Source organism: Protopterus annectens, chromosome 11.part0, assembly GCF_019279795.1.
Source record: "Protopterus annectens isolate FY-2018-M chromosome 11.part0, PAN1.0, whole genome shotgun sequence".
Taxonomy (NCBI): Eukaryota; Metazoa; Chordata; order Ceratodontiformes; family Protopteridae; genus Protopterus; species Protopterus annectens.
In genome coordinates this window covers 1527074011-1527090461 of record NC_056745.1, presented here as the reverse complement: position 1 = coordinate 1527090461, position 16451 = coordinate 1527074011, and positions in this window count along the sequence as shown.

Here is a 16451-nt window from a genome sequence, read left to right as displayed (position 1 = left end):
AGTTTCTCCTTTCTTCACCATGATTTATAAATTTTCTTCATAAAGTCAAATCATTTTAAGGGTACAAACAATAAATAACTAAATACCTCTATACATATAATCCGTCTCACTGTATTGCATATAGTATCTGAAGGTTATCTTTTTTTCTGAAAAATAAGAAGGTGTTCCTCTTTTTGACTCTCTGCTATGAAGGTCAGTGCCTTTTAATATTCCTAGACTTAAAAGTAGGATCATAGCAAAAGCAGCTTTCTATAATAAGAAATGCGTTATTCATATCAAGCCAGTGCTTCTCAATGTGCTTACAATATTCCTTTCCATTTACTATCTTAGTGGGTTTATGTGCACATACGTGAGTGTGTGTGTGTGTGTGTGTGTGTGTGTGTGTGTGTGTGTGTGTGTGTGTGTGTGTGTGTGTGTGCGTGTGCGTGTGTGTGTGTGTGTATACTTTTTATGTGTCTGTGTTCCATATGTGCTTGAACACTAGTTTCTACTAGAGCACAGTAGGAAAGACTTAAGCTCTGAGATTTACTCAAGAAAGCATCAGTATTACAAACATACTACAGTGTTCAAAGTACTGCACATTGATTGACTCTTTTGCTTTTACTGGTGTTAGTGAAAGAACTATATACAAGTAACAATCTCCATTAAAACTGCACTTCAAATCATTTTATGTAGAGATTTCTCCCTCTTTCTTTTTCTCTGCCACACTCTCACACACAAGCATGCGTGCGTACACACACACACACACACACACACACGCACACACACACACACTAGATAAGACAAGTGTGCATGCACATGTAGACAAAAACTCTTCACACACACACACACACACACACACACACACACACACACACACACACACTCAATTCATCATGACTAAGCTTATTGATTCCTAAAACTATTTCCAACAATATCAAACTCATCACTTGACTTACTCTTTTAGAGAGACATTTTAGGAAGTAAACCAAATATATTACTCCCTGATCTTAGTAACACATCATTAAAATCTATGGGGATGTATCCTTCTCTCATTTTGAAGCCAAGCTTTCTGAAATAAAATCAGCAAATTAAAGATGAATAGATTAATGTGCAGGAGATCTAGTCTCGTGAAAAAATCTACTAAAAGTAATGTATCTTGAGAAAGGCAGGCATCATTCTGATTGGACTAGTTCAGGGCTCAAGTCCTGGTGTGTTACGTAAGATAGTTGTCAGTTTAAGCTGGCCAATTATGGGAAAGGTACAAATGGCAGATGGGTTGAATGGGCGTGCCTTCGTTGAAGGTTGGGCGTCAGGCTACAACTCAACACCATAAAAACCAACTGCCAATCATTAGCGGACCGGAGTTCCACTGTGGCAACCCCTAGCCGGGAAAAGCCGAAAGACAAACAACAACAATAACATGGTTTAATAACCAGAACTGTGGAAACCTCCTTACTAATCCAGAAATACAAAGGCCTGCTCCTACTACTCTTACCTGTATTGTTTTTTTTTTTTTTTTTTTTTTTATTCCATTTTACTGTTGAGAGTGTCAAAGCCATTTTGGCTATGTGGATTATGATATATACCATGATTACCTCACATGAAAAACACCAGGTTGCAAGTTGGGGATGTCAGCAAAATGGTTAAGGTATTTACCTTACAGACACAAAGTGCAGTGTTTGATTCTCATATGGGGTAAATTGCTAGGCTTAAAGTAGCTCACAGCAGCAGTTAGCCTAGTACTAATCTATGAACCTCATGTGTGCCTATTATTGTTAGCTGTACATGTAATATATTTGAAATCCAAAAGGCTATGAGCAACTGAGCAATCTGTTTAGAGTGATGAGTGATATTGCTGACATGAAGTCAAAATGAGTGAATCAGAATCAATCTATAGTCCATCTGTTCAGTCAGAAAAGAAATACTGAAGAAGAGAAGGGAAAACATCAGGGTTTTCAGAAGGTTGCCCAACATGCTATAAACATTTTAAAGAAGAAAACAGTATGTTGTGAGCCAATATTCCTAATGATATTTGGAATCACTTCTAAAGGTTAAATCTCAAAGTGATTAGTCTATTTTATGAAGTTAGTTGTAAAACAAAACCACACAGATAAAATTGACAATATATTTGACCTAAACCAACTTAGAAAAGCAATTCACTAGTTCCACTCCATAAGCTCCATACCTCCACAGGAATAACAGGACCAAAATTCTTATGAACATACTTTATTCCAAACACAAAGAAAGTTAAGCGTTTTCATCTCCCTCACCAAAACAGAGCCTTGTTCAGAACGAAGTTGTTTTTCCCATAAGCACCTCTTGTGTAACAGGTGTCATTTACATTCTAGTTAATTAATTAGACAACTATAAATTCTATAGTTAAAGTGATCCACACTGCTTCATAAACTGACAACTTAAGACATTTATGTTAAAAGTATAAAATGTTGAAGCTTTGAGGAAAAATAGCATATTACATCCAGAGCTCTCTTTTTTAACACTGAAGCCAAAGGAATGTTCTTATTAATACCTGGTGGTGTGTTAGAGTTTAATTTTATTATCCAAAAAAGTTCTCTTAACTCCAACCGGAGCTCCCAACACCCACCTCAGGCATTTAATGGAACTTGTTCTAAGATCCCAAATTTAAATCTAGTGAAGTTCTGGCACTGTAAGGAGTGTTTATACAGTGAATTATTCACATTACCCCTTGATGTTGCGTACAGATGTTCGTAGATCATTGTTCTAAGTTTTCCTTCTGTCTTGCCTATATAATAACTGCCACAAGTTTGGCAGATTGAAATGTAAACTATACCCTTGGTGCTGCAATTTCCTTTGTGCAAATTAACCTTGTATCCATTTACCTTTAATACTATATTATTAGATTCAAGTATGTAGGGGTATTTCCTGCATGTCCCACACTTGGTAGTACCTTTATCAAGTAAAGAAATGATTTTGACAGGTTGTTCAAATATTGATTTTAAATTCCTCCCCATCTTATAAACAACATTTGGCTCATTCCCTAGAATTTTTAGGACATCAGAATTGCCCTTAAAACTGTCCATTTTCTAGATATAATTTCTCTTACCTTCTTTTCCCCTACACCAAATGATATTACCATATTGCCACTGTGTTGAGAATTGTTCTTTGACTTGTTTATACTAACTAAGATTAAGGAAACTGTATATATATATATATATATATATATATATATATATATATATATATATATATATATAGTAGCTTTAATGTAATGAGCTAGCTACAGTGATTAGTATGTCATGTGATCCCCTCTTCCTTCTAGAGAAATCAGTTAGAATATAGAACTAATGGAGTTTGAACCACAAGTACTGCCTCTGATAACTATTTATTAAATCTCCAGACATGACAGTAACTTTCCTGAACTTTTTCCTCAGTCAGATTGACATGTTTTAATTCTGTTCAATGTCATCCATTCCATCTGTGTTTTCTCCTCTGTTTTCTTCTCACTCATTTGTAATTTTTGACAGAGTGTTTTCCTCAGATTCTGTTTATTACTCGTTGACTAATTGCAATGCAGTCAAAATTTCTCATCCCTTGTGCAGTAGTGTCTTTTACCTTCTAAGCCAGTTTCTTGGTATTTATTTATTTAGTTTATTTAACATTTTTTTGCTGATCAGAGCCTATTTTAACTGTAGGCCCATGGAGAAACACTCCAGACACATCTCTTTGGAATGTGGGAGGATACTGGAGCAAACCTACATGAATGCAGGGAGGACATAGAGACTCTGCAAAGAAGGCACCCCAGCTGGAATTCAAACAGGGGAACCTCTTGCTGTGAGTTGACTACACTAATCACTGCACCACTCAGTAATAATGGTCGTATTACTAATAGCCAATCCAGGATGATGCAAGGGAGCAAAACCATTTCTGATATTCTAATATTATTTCTAGAAAAGTTAGAATAAATTGCAACAACCTTTAGGACACTTGATAGCTCTGTAACTATTCCCAAATTATGTTTGTACCATTGGAACATGGTGTGCCATAATCCTAAGATATTTATCTTGCTTACATTAAGCAGTATGCAAATGTTAAATGTTTTACATTCAGATTGCCATTTGTAAAACATTTCCTCTGTCAGAACTGATCGAGAACACAACTTTCCTAAAAACTACCCACACTCAGCAAGAAAAGTGCTTCAACATGAACGTAATCCTCCTACCCCCCCCCCCACCAAGTGGGTGAGCTTTGCCTCCATAGTCTATTTAAATATTGAAACTAACTCCATGTTTGCACAGCATTGTTGGAAATGGGAAATGCCACAGTACAGTGCACAAGGAGATACTAAATGAGTACTGTAAATTTGAACAAATGTGATCAGGCAGTTAAAACCTGAGCAGATGGCCACTGTTCATGCATAGAACATAGGGAAGCCACTGCATCCCATTGGAGTTGCTGGATTGTCAGAACTAGGACTTTTTTTAGAGTGGCATGATATAAATTAAATTATGGGGCATTCCACATAAAAAAGTTTGCTCTCTTTTTTTATAGCAATTCTTTTGCATACATTTTATATGTGACATATGATTATTCTACAATGTTGTGATGATGCTTTTGAAATAAAAAAATATACTCACTTGTTTTTGTACTGGTTATTAGTTTTAGTCTGCACTTGCGTAGAGTTCTATTTTTTTAGATTATTTTTTTAGATTGCATTTTGAATCCCTTGTTTCAAAAATTAGACAGTTATGTCAAAGATTCATGGAATTTTTTAGATTTTTTGAGTTCCTTTAAAACATAAACCCCACAGTTGACTTTGTTTACTTTAGAATTTTTTAGGCTGTTTTTAGTCAAATTTAACAATGTTTTTAGTCATATGATCAGCAAGCGCTGCCAGCTAATGGAAATTATGTTAGAAAATACATATTTGTTTATTTTAATTGTAAGTTTTACCAACAATTAAAATGTATTGCTATGGGCACTACTGTAGTACCATCATTTTCCAATTTATTTAAGGGATGGTGGGAATCCCAGATACTTAGTCAAATTCCCTTTTTTCACAGCATATTGTGGCATATACAATATTTGTGGATGATTTATTTTTATCACTGATGCATCAAAAGAAGATATTGAGCAGTCTATTATTGAAGTAAATAATAGCACTGTTTTTTTTTTTTTGTTTTAGGCCATATAAGATCTAGTGTTCCCAAATTAGATGTTGTGATTAGTTGGGATTCAGTTAGGTGTACCTTTTCTAGCAAGATTCATAGGAAACCTTGTTTTTTGAATAACTATTTGCAATATGGTAGCGCCCACCCTTTTTATGAAAAAGAACATTCCTACAGGCCAAATGATTAGGCTCTCAAGACTTACCACAGATCAAACAGTTTTTTTTTTATAGGATCATAGGTTGGTACTAGGCTATCGGCTCTAGGGCCTATACAAGCCTAGCCATAACAATTCCCTGGTTATTTCTTCCCACACTATTTACTTCCCTGGACACCTGTCTAGCAGGGTGACTGACGTGATCCCTGGGGTGAATTTCCTTTCTCCCGTCCAATCATCAAGGTTCCTTTCAAAGGAATTCAAGAAATTATCAGTATGTTTTGTGCTAGGGGCTATACTCTCAGCATGTTACAATAAACAGCTGAAGAAATTAAATGCAAGAGAAGAGTTTTTTCCCTTGATTTCAACTGGAGGTATTTCTAAGAATTTGAATACTAGCAGTAATTTGAAGTATAATAATATCGTTTTACAGATGACAGTAGATGATTTTAATATCAAAAGAATTATTAGTAACAACTGGAAGATTTTCTGGGGTAATCCTGAACTATATAGGATTGTAGGTTCTTCCCCTAAAAAATTAAAAAAATTAAAAATGTAAAAAATCTTGGTCCATTAAACAGTTTTTGGAGAATGAAAGTACAAAAAAGAACTTTAGTACATACTGACAAAAACAGTGGTATGTTAAGTGTGTTTTTGTAGTGCTTGTAATTTCATTTTGGAAGGTCTGAGTATAAATGTGAAATATTTAGACAGAGCTATTAAAAGTAGTGAACACTATGACTGCAGTTCTATGGGTATAGTGTATATTGCAGTGTGTTCACATTGTGATGTGCTTTATATAGGAATGACCACACATAAGTTTTCCAAGAGAATTAAAGAGTATGTATATGCTATTAGACCTAAAGATGCTTTTTTTTTCTTTCAAATATAAATTTCATTTATTTTTAACTCTCATGTCCAAAATGCGGAGTCTCTTTTGAAACATTTCACAGTTGCATATCATATGATAAAAAATTGCTAAGTATATATGACTTAAAGTATGACAGCACAGGTTATACAAGTAAAACAGTTCTTAAAGCAATTACTATAAAAAGAAGAAAAAGAAAGCAAGACAACTATATACACAATATACATGTAGTGCTATGAAAAATTTAGTCATAACATTTGATGTTTTAATATCTACAGGTCATATAATCTTAACCTAATGGAACCAATCCTGCACATATCAATGTCATACACTTATATCTAGGTTATCCAGATTTGATATGTATTTTGTTCTATTGGTATAGATTAATGTCTCTATTTCATCATAACTTAATCTGTTAAGATATAGTCAAGCAGGAGACTTCAGTATTTTAGGTAGTAAAGTCTCTTATTTTGATTAATTATAATTAGCTTATGGGAAGCTATATATTTAGTTGCCATGTTTTTAAAATGAATCCAGGACATTTGTGTGAAGTCAATCCAGTTCTGTGCAATATATATCTTGACTATAGCAAAAAGTGTAATTAAAAATGTGTATTTTCTCTCTGGCAATGGTGTTGAATTAATATTAAGTACTGGAAATTCTCAGGAAAGGGTTATTTTCTCATAGCCCATCTTTTTCAATCTCACTCTAAGAGAGCATCACAGTTTAGAGGAGCATTTGCAACTCTAGAAAATATGTAATAAATTGGCATTTGGTGCTGAGCAGCATGGGCATACTGAGGAAATCTCTGGAATATAGTTGTTTAGTTTATCTGGAGTTGGTTAAACATTATTATTAATTATTAACTGTGTGTATATATGTTTTTTGAAGGGTGCAAGTTTGGATTTTTGTTCCTCAGAGAGTTTTTTTTTATTTTATTAGTCCAATATCTTGAATTTAACAGGGATGATTGATATTTAATAGCAATTATCAGTTTATATACATTTGACAATGTTTTCTTTAGCAATAGAAGTTCCCATAACATGGCTAATAGATTTATTTCACCTTCCTTGAAGTCTATGTTTTTCACTAAAAAGGATGCATGTTCTCTTATTTGTCTTATTATTATTGTAGAACCCTTGCTAAGATTGAGAGTTTTAATTTCTATAATCAGTCTCCTTTTACGCTTTATTATATCCCACAAGCTCCAATGTCTGATTTTTATGTAATTATCTAAATTAATCTTTTTCTTTTTTATCATAATATTTGGAATAAAATGTATTGGCTGGAGCAAAATTAGAGAATTAGGTTTATTGATCCCAGTAGTTTTTGAAATATGGCTATTTTATTTTTAAGTAGGTATGCATTTTTATATGTTTCAGATTTTCTTGTTTAATAAAGAGAAGGGGTCTAGGATTTAAATTTAGTTTTTTATGTGACCATACCATATTTTAATCCATGCTGGAGACCAGTCCCTTCTTTTGGAATCAAATTCAGAAGTTTGCAGAATCCTGCTGGAACAGATAATGTCATGATACAAACTGAAATCAGGAAGCCCCATTTTACAATTCTCTTTAGGACATATTAACCATTGATAGCTAATTTTGATATATTTAGGATACAAAAGAAATGTTGATAGTGTCACTGCTGCATTTTTAAAGATTTGTTTTTGAATTGTTATATTTGTTACATTAAACTGGTATATTAATTTAAGAAGTATGTTTCTTTTTATGATTACTATTTTTGACAGGAATGGCAAAGTCATTTTACACCATCTTTGAATATCTTTTTCTATATCTGTCCATGGTTTAAGCAAATTAGTTCATATTGATGACTTGTAATTGTTATCAAAATTTATACCCAAATATTTTAAATTATAATTTATTTTTATATCTGTTTGTAGGAAGTAGTTTTATTTATGAATAACTGGGTTTACTGGAGAGATAAGTGATTTGGTTGAGTTATCTTATAGTTTGAGATCTTAGAGAATTTGTTTATAGATCAGATCATTTTATTTAGATCTGAATTAGGAAGCTCAAAGTATATGTTCAGGTCATCTGCTAAAGCAGTTATAATTATTGTAGTAATTATTATTTTTGGTATTTGATGGTGTGTTTTTTAATTAAATATAGAAAGAGGGGCACCATGTACAAGTTAAACAGATATGGAGACAAGGGACATCCCTGTCTGGTCACATTTAAGATTTTTATGGTGTTTGAATTGATTTTATTTATATAGAGTCAGATAAGAATTTATATATAATATCTGAATCATTTCTGCATATTTCTTTGTTATGTTAGAGCTAAAGATGTTAATAATGCTTTGTTTCAGCGCATGTTGACCTGTAGTTCTTTTAATTTTTTTTTCTGTTTTAGAGCATTTACCTTTGGATTTTAGAGGGGGATGTTACAAAAATCAGCTTCTAAGAAAAGAGACTTTATAGCAGCTTAGATTGCAGGTTGACGGGTTTCCTAGACTAGACTAACAAATATGTATTAAATGTTTTTTTTTAATTAATTTATAATGCCTGAGAGGTATATTGTATCTTTAAATTAAATTAAAATAATTTGATTGATGTTGATTGAATAATTGGAAGGTAATTTTTATTGGTTAGTTCTTCTATAGAATGGAAGAAATAGTTTTAACCTTCATTTTGATGAAGTCCTATGTTGGACAAAAGGGCTTAATAAATCTATAAAATCACTATTTAGTTTTCTTCTGCTGCTTCACCAGTGGATGGTTTTGTTGCTTTAGTTATTTCATCTAGTTTAGCCATTTTTTTGAGGGGGTTACCATCAATTTTAGAATAATCTCTTATTTTCTGACTTGAATGCTTATCCTTTAATATTTATTATCCTTTGCTCAAACCTTTCTTCTTCTTGCAATTTGCTGCGTTTTATTTGTTTTTTTTTTCTTTACCTCCATTACCTCTAAAACATTTATTAACCTTTGTGGATGTTGCCAGTGGCAAATTATTAAGTGTATGTGCCTTTTTACCTTTTCTATGCTCCCTTCATTCCCTAGTGGTACAAACCCATAAGCAAGATTGATACTATTAATCCAATAATTCTGCAGTTATGACTTATCCAGCTTATGAAATGGTGCTAACACAAGTATTACTTTTTTAATTTAAAGTAAAGGGCATTTATTTGTACTACTGATTTAATAATTCAGTTATCCTTTCTAAAAAAAACACCATATCAATAGTGCCCTCTATCAACACAGCAAAGATAGGGACTAAGGTGTTACATTTTTTAATTACCTTTCTGCACTCCTGTGCAGTCTGGTACATTCACTGAGCTTGGCATGTAAAAAAAGAGAGTTCTTTTTCAGAAGATCCCTGAATTACTATCCCATCAGTAGAATGCATCACAGTCCTGAAGAGGGCATTATATCATGCTTCATGATTTTAAATTTTTATGTTAAATTTGAAGATAAATATATTAATTTTAATTACAGTTTTAAAGGTTTTTGCTATTGTATTAATATTTTTCACAAATAATACATTTCATTGTTAAATTTTTGTTTAGTGACTGTATAAAAGCACTGTGATACTTTTAAATAAAATAAATAAAAAAAATAAATAAAGCAAACTTAGGCAAGCCTGTCTAGGGAGGGGATAGAACTCCTAATCTCCACCTGTTCAAATGCTACATACACTATGATACAGAATAACGTCACCATGGATTCTTCTAACAAATAAGTTACATAAATTACATAACACGTTATTCCTAAATAAATAGTAAAAAAAAAATCATACACTTTATTTCAGTGACCTCACAGATAGCATATTCCTGAATATCTGTGAACTTGACTGATGCTCCTCTTAGGTCTATTTGGACAATAAGTGGACCACTACTGCCTCTTCATCAAAATATTAAGCTAATAAGGTTGCAAGGGAAAGTGTAGCTTTAAATAAAGTCATTGATCATAAACAGTCCTATAGATTTGACAAAGGAACAAAACCTCAAAAAGTGTATCCAGTAAAAGCTCCGAGTGAAAAAATTAAGCCCAAACACCGTGCATATAATATATATAAAACAAACACGTTTATTTGAAGCGCTTTTCGTTGCTGATATACAGCAACTTCTTCAGAAAACCTTTTCAAAGTTTCAAACAACGTTATTTAAATAGTAATCACAGTCAAATGATGCTCATATCAGCTGAAAGACACATCACAACAAACAATCCTCATAAATTAAGTTTAACTAAGATAAATTAAACTCTATGTTACTTTAACCCAATAATAAAACCTCAAAGAAGTCAGGTAACATTAAGATAACCTGAAAAAATAAAAAAGGATGTATGTATCAATAAAAAAAGTCTTCCCTATAAAAGATGCAAAATACATAGTATTCTAAGTTAAATTTAAATATCCTACACATTGCAAGAAAAATATATACCTGCATGTCAATGCATACTAAAAGGTCTGAAACTTGATTACCCTTTCAGACTTTTAAGTTTTAATAAGCATGCTATGTTGCAGGAGTCATTTAGAACTGGGAAGGAAAATGCATTTAAGCGAATTTGCCATGCTAATTTGCGTTCTTCAAGTAGTAGGTTAAAAGGACCTACTCTAATATCAACTTGGACCTGGTCTATTGCTTTAAAAACAAATTTATGCCCATCATTTGAGATGGTATGTCTAGCTAAAGGGTTATCAATTTTGTTAGTGGCAATTGCGTGGTTATGTTCATAAATTCTATCCCGCATTCTACGTTCAGTTTTACCCATGTAGAATGCTGGGCATCCCACACATCTAGCTATATACACCACTAATTTAGAATTACAATTAAGTTTAAACTTTAACTTGTACTTGTAGCTGTTTATACAAAATGTGTCCCCTACTTCAATAAACCTACACATCTTACAACTACCACATGTAGTCATCCCTGTGTGTCTGTACAAGTTAATGTTTCCCCCACTTTCAAGGAGGTTTTTAAGGTTACATCCTCTCCCAAATACAATTTTGGGTGATGACCCCAATTTTTCAAATAGTGTTATCACTAGTGATAAATTGCCAGCTCTTATATAAAATAAGTCTCACCATATCACTATCACTACTGAAAGTGGTGTTGAAACTACCACCAACATTACAATCCCTCCTATGAATTGTCACTTGCTCACATTTAAGGTTAGTATGTATATGTTAGTTTTGAAGAACATCTAGCGTTACAATCTTTGAGAACCTCCCAAGTACGGGTAGTTAAACCAGATAAGGGAGGGGGGTTAGTTGTTTTCGACCAAGTAGATTATATTGAAAGAATGCAAAAATTGTTAAATAACGAAGCATATACTAAAGCCTCACTGAATGAAGTTAACATTGCGTACAACCGTATAAAAAGTTATCTCAATGATTTATTTATAGAGGCAATAATTGATATTGACATTTTCAATTATATGTCAATGCCTTGGCCTAGAACCCCCATTATGTTTGGTATCCCTAAAATCCATAAGGATTTGTTAAATCCACCTATGAGGCCACTGATGGATGGTAGAGGATGTGTAAAAGTTGTTGACCTTATTTTGAAACAATATCTTGTGTCCGAACCCCAAGTGTGTAAAGAATCGTGGTCCTTTTTACAAAGTATTAACAACTTAGTATTCAACGATGATTATAATTTTTTAACCATTGATGTAAGGAACCTTTACACCTCAATACCCCATTTAGAAGGGATAGAATGGGTTACTCTTCTACTTAAATCAAAAAATGCACCAACACTTGAAATATCTACTGTTGAATGCTTGTTAGATATCATTCTTACAAATAATTAGTTTGTATTCAACAAATAATTTTATTTACAAAATCAGGGTGCAGCAATGTGTTCGCCTTGTGGTGCCAGTTTTGCTAACTTAGTCATGGCATACTGGAAAAGGACTTTCATTTTTAACAACTCCCACCACAAGCTGAACCTTATTTTTTACATGCGATTTTTTGGATGACATTTTTGTCATGTTTCATGGCGATAATACACAAGCTGTGACATTTATATCCTATTTAAACTCTACAACAGAGATTTTTAGATTTACAGCTACATTTAATAAAGATACCATTGATTATCTTGATAAGTTAACGAAAGATAGAATTAACAACAGATATGTGTCTAAGAGTTTCAGGAAAGACACATACTGTAATTCATTTCTCCATTTCTCAAGTAGTCACTCTTTCCACCAAAAGTGTTCTATAGTGAAAGGTCAGTTAATCAGAGCAGCTAGGATGACTACACTTGAAAGTGTCTTTCACGAGGAATGTGAGTATTTAAGTATTATGTTCCAACAGCAGGGGTATCCTGACCACTTAGTTCAAACTTTGGTGTGTGAAGTAACTGACAAAAGACAAAGTGGTGTTGTGGAACCAATTCTTCAAATGAACAACACGAGCCACATCACTGAATCTCATACTACTTCTAGTAACCTTAATTGTGAGCAAGTGACAATTCATAGGAGGGATTATAATGCTGGTGGTAGTTTCATCACCACTTTCAGTAGTGATAGTGATATGGTGAGACTTATTTTATATAAAAACTGGCAATTTATCACTAGTGATAACACACTATTTGATAAATTGGGGTCATCACCCAAAATTGTATTTAGGAGAGGATGTAACCTTAAAAACCTCCTTGGCCATGGAGTGTATTATCATGGAACTTATATACAAAGACATTGGCAACCTTCAAACACTGGACCCCACCCAGTTTGGGTTCATGAAGGGCCGATCTTGTCTCCTGAACCTGATTGACTTCTTCAAATCAGTCTCCAGAGCCATGGACAAGGGTAAGGTGGTCCACACAGCCTATCTAGACCTTGCCAAGGCTTTTGACACCATCCCCCACTCTGGAATCATAGATAAACTTACTAAGCTGGGCATTAATCCCTACGTCACCCAATGGGTTCCTAACAGGCTTACTGATAGAACCCACACTGTAAAAGTAGCCGACTCCAAATCCAGCTCTAGACAAGTGACAAGTGGAGTACCTCAGGGTTCAGTCCTGAGACCGCTCTTGTTTGGCATCTACTTCTCTGACATACAGGCCAACACTATGGGACTATGGATAACAAAGTTCGCAGATGACTGCAAACTGGGAGCCATTATTGAATCTCCAAATGATGTGGATACTCTACAAAAGGGCCTTATAGAAAGAGATGCTTGGTGCCAGAGACATGGGCTCAAGCTCAATGCTAAGAAATGGATAGTTATCCCCTTTGGGGAAAAACATGTATCCGTGAATTACCATATAGGTGACAGTACACTAAACACTGAAAGTGTGATAAGAGACTTATGGACACAGGTGGACAGTGGTCTCACCTTCGATAACGACATCGCCACAACAGTCAGGACATCCTTCTATGTGGCAACCTCATCACTAAGGGCTTTTCATGCAGAAAAAAGGAGGTCATTATCCCACTGTACTCATCCCTCATTAGACCCATTATAGAATACAACACCCCATTTGGTATGTACCTCTCAAGACATCTGCAACAACTGGAAAGGCCACAGAAATACCTCACTAAAAGAATCACAGGCCTAAAGCAGATGCCCTACGCTGACCGCCTTAAAAAAACTCCAGCTATACTCTGTCGCATATCGTCTACTCAGATGATCTTTGCTTAACATACAAGGCCATGTCAAACCCAGAGCTGTTGGACATGCTACACTTAAAGAAATCCCAATCCCTCAGAGCCGCATGCTCCAGGGATCAAAACCTTGTCATCACAATAAACAAAACATGCTGGAGAGATAGGTTCCTGACCCAGAGACTCCCCAGACACTGGAATAGATTGCCCATACATGTCAAGCAGAGTGCCTCTTTGGTCCTCTTCAAAAGGAACCTTGATGATTGGATGGGAGAAGGGAAATTCACCCCAGGGATCACGTCAGTCGCCCTGCTAGACAGGGGTCCAGGGAAGTAAATAGTGTGGGAAGAAATAGCCAGGGAATTGTTATGGCTAGGCTTGTATAGGCCCTAGAGCTGATAGCCAAGTACCAACCTATGAACCTATGAACCTATGAAAGCGGGAGAAACATTAACTTGTACAGATACACAGGGATGACTACATGTGGTAGTTGTAAGATGTGTAGGTTTATTGAAGTAGAGGACACATTTTGTATTAACGGCTACAAGTACAAGTTAAAGTTTAAACTTAATTGTAATTCTAAACTAGTGGTGTATATAGCTAGATGTGTGGGATGCCCAGCATTCTATGTGGGTAAAACTGAACGTAGAATGCGGGATAGAATTTATGAACATACTCATGCAATTGCCACTAAAAAAATTGATAACCCTTTAGCTAGACATACCATCTCAAATGATGGGCATAAATTTGTTTTTAAAGCAATAGACCAGGTCCAAGTTGATATTAGAGAAGGTCCCTTTAACCTACTACTTGAAGAACGTGAATTAGCATGGCAAATTCACTTAAATGCATTTTCCTTCCCAGGTCTAAATGACTCCTGTAACATAGCATGCTTATTAAAACTTAAAAGTCTGAAAAGGTAATCAAGTTTCAGACTTTTTAGTATGCATTGACATGCAGGTATATATTTTTCTTGCAATGTGTAGGATATTTACATTTAGCTTAGAATACTACGTGTTTTGCTTCTTTCATAGGGAAGACTTTTTTATTGATACATACATCCTTTTTTATTTTTTCAGGTTATCCTACTTTTACCTGACTTCTTTGACATTTTATTATTGGGTTAAAGTAACATAGAGTTTAATTTATCTTAGTTAAACTTAATTAATTTATGAGGATTGTTTGTTGTGAAGTGTCTTTCAGCTGATATGAGCATCACGTGACTGTGATTACTATTTAAATAACATTGTTTGAAACTTTGAAAAGGTTTTCTGAAGAAAGTGCTTCAAATAAACGTGTTTGTTTTATATATATTATACGCACGGTGTTTGGGCTTAATTTTTTCACTCGGAGCTTTTACGGATACACTTTTTGAGGTTTTGTTCGTTTTAATTTACCGGTATTTTCTATAGATTTGACAAAGGGTCATTATTATTGTGCAGTCTTCATTGTCTTCTGGAGAAGCTAACAACCATTTACTTATAGCACTGCATACCACCAAGATAATATTAAGCCATTCAATAGGCTTGATTTCTAACTGGAATCCCCTCATTTCCTACTTCAGATTCTGGTATATCATAGAGAATATTGCTTCCTGTCATGTTGTGATGTCTTTTTTGTTTGGATCCCACCCAATGTCAACTTCAGGAGACTACTGTAAACCTGATTCATCAATAATTTAAAATTCTGTATTTAAATCTACTCCTAAAACAATGGCTGCTAAATACCTATAAACTGTGTAGTTTGTACGTGCCCAACACTTAAACGTAGCATGTTCAAAGCAGTGGTCAGAAATACAATAAAAGCTACACATATTCTGAAGTGCAGAACTGATAAAATCTTGCATTCGCTAAAGTCTTAGTTGCTTCTGGCAGAAAAACAGCTGGAAGGATCAAGGCAAATCAAAAACAGTATTTTTTATTTATTGGATAAGTTTGGTAACTGGAAAAATCTAAGTTGACTAGACCTATTTTCCATTGAGAGGTCTATAGAAAAATACTCTAGATAAGCAAGCAAAATAAACATGCAATATTATTTTATTTATTTAGTTATTTATTTAATTTTATTTTACATCTGTTAACCTGGACAGTCCGGCTGGACCAGGTTCATTTACAGCGGAGGCCCAGGGAGAAAAGCTCCACATATATTAACAGAAATACTAGAATTTAATACATAGTAGTAAAAAAACTGATAATGACACCTTATAACAGCAAAAATCCAGCTAGAAAGACAGAAATGTAAAACAGACAGGATACAACTCAGCAGTTGAATAGACTAAATACATTTAACATTGACAGTCATGACATACATCATCTTAAAATGAAGTACCTATATTAATGGGATAAACAACTGTAGCATTTACATTAGGCAAGTAATAAGCCTTTCAACTTTCTACAGAGCTAAAGCAGTGTTTTTAGGTTATGCATGGGAAAAGCCAGGTGATTATGAGATGTGATTTTAAAGAGTTTTTGAAGTGTGAGGTGGTGGAGATAGAGATCTGTGATGGGGGGAGGTTGTTCCAGTTTTTAGCAACAGTGTGGGAGAATACTGCTTTACTAGCAGTATTGTTAGCCCTAGAGATGCATAGACATGATTTGTCAGTAGAGCGGAGTGTGTGATTTGTTCCATGGTAGGTAAGCAGTTGACTTAGTGATGGGATTTTATCAGGATACTTCAGAATGTTATAAGCAATAACCAGTTGGTGGTAATTTAGTAATTGAGGAAA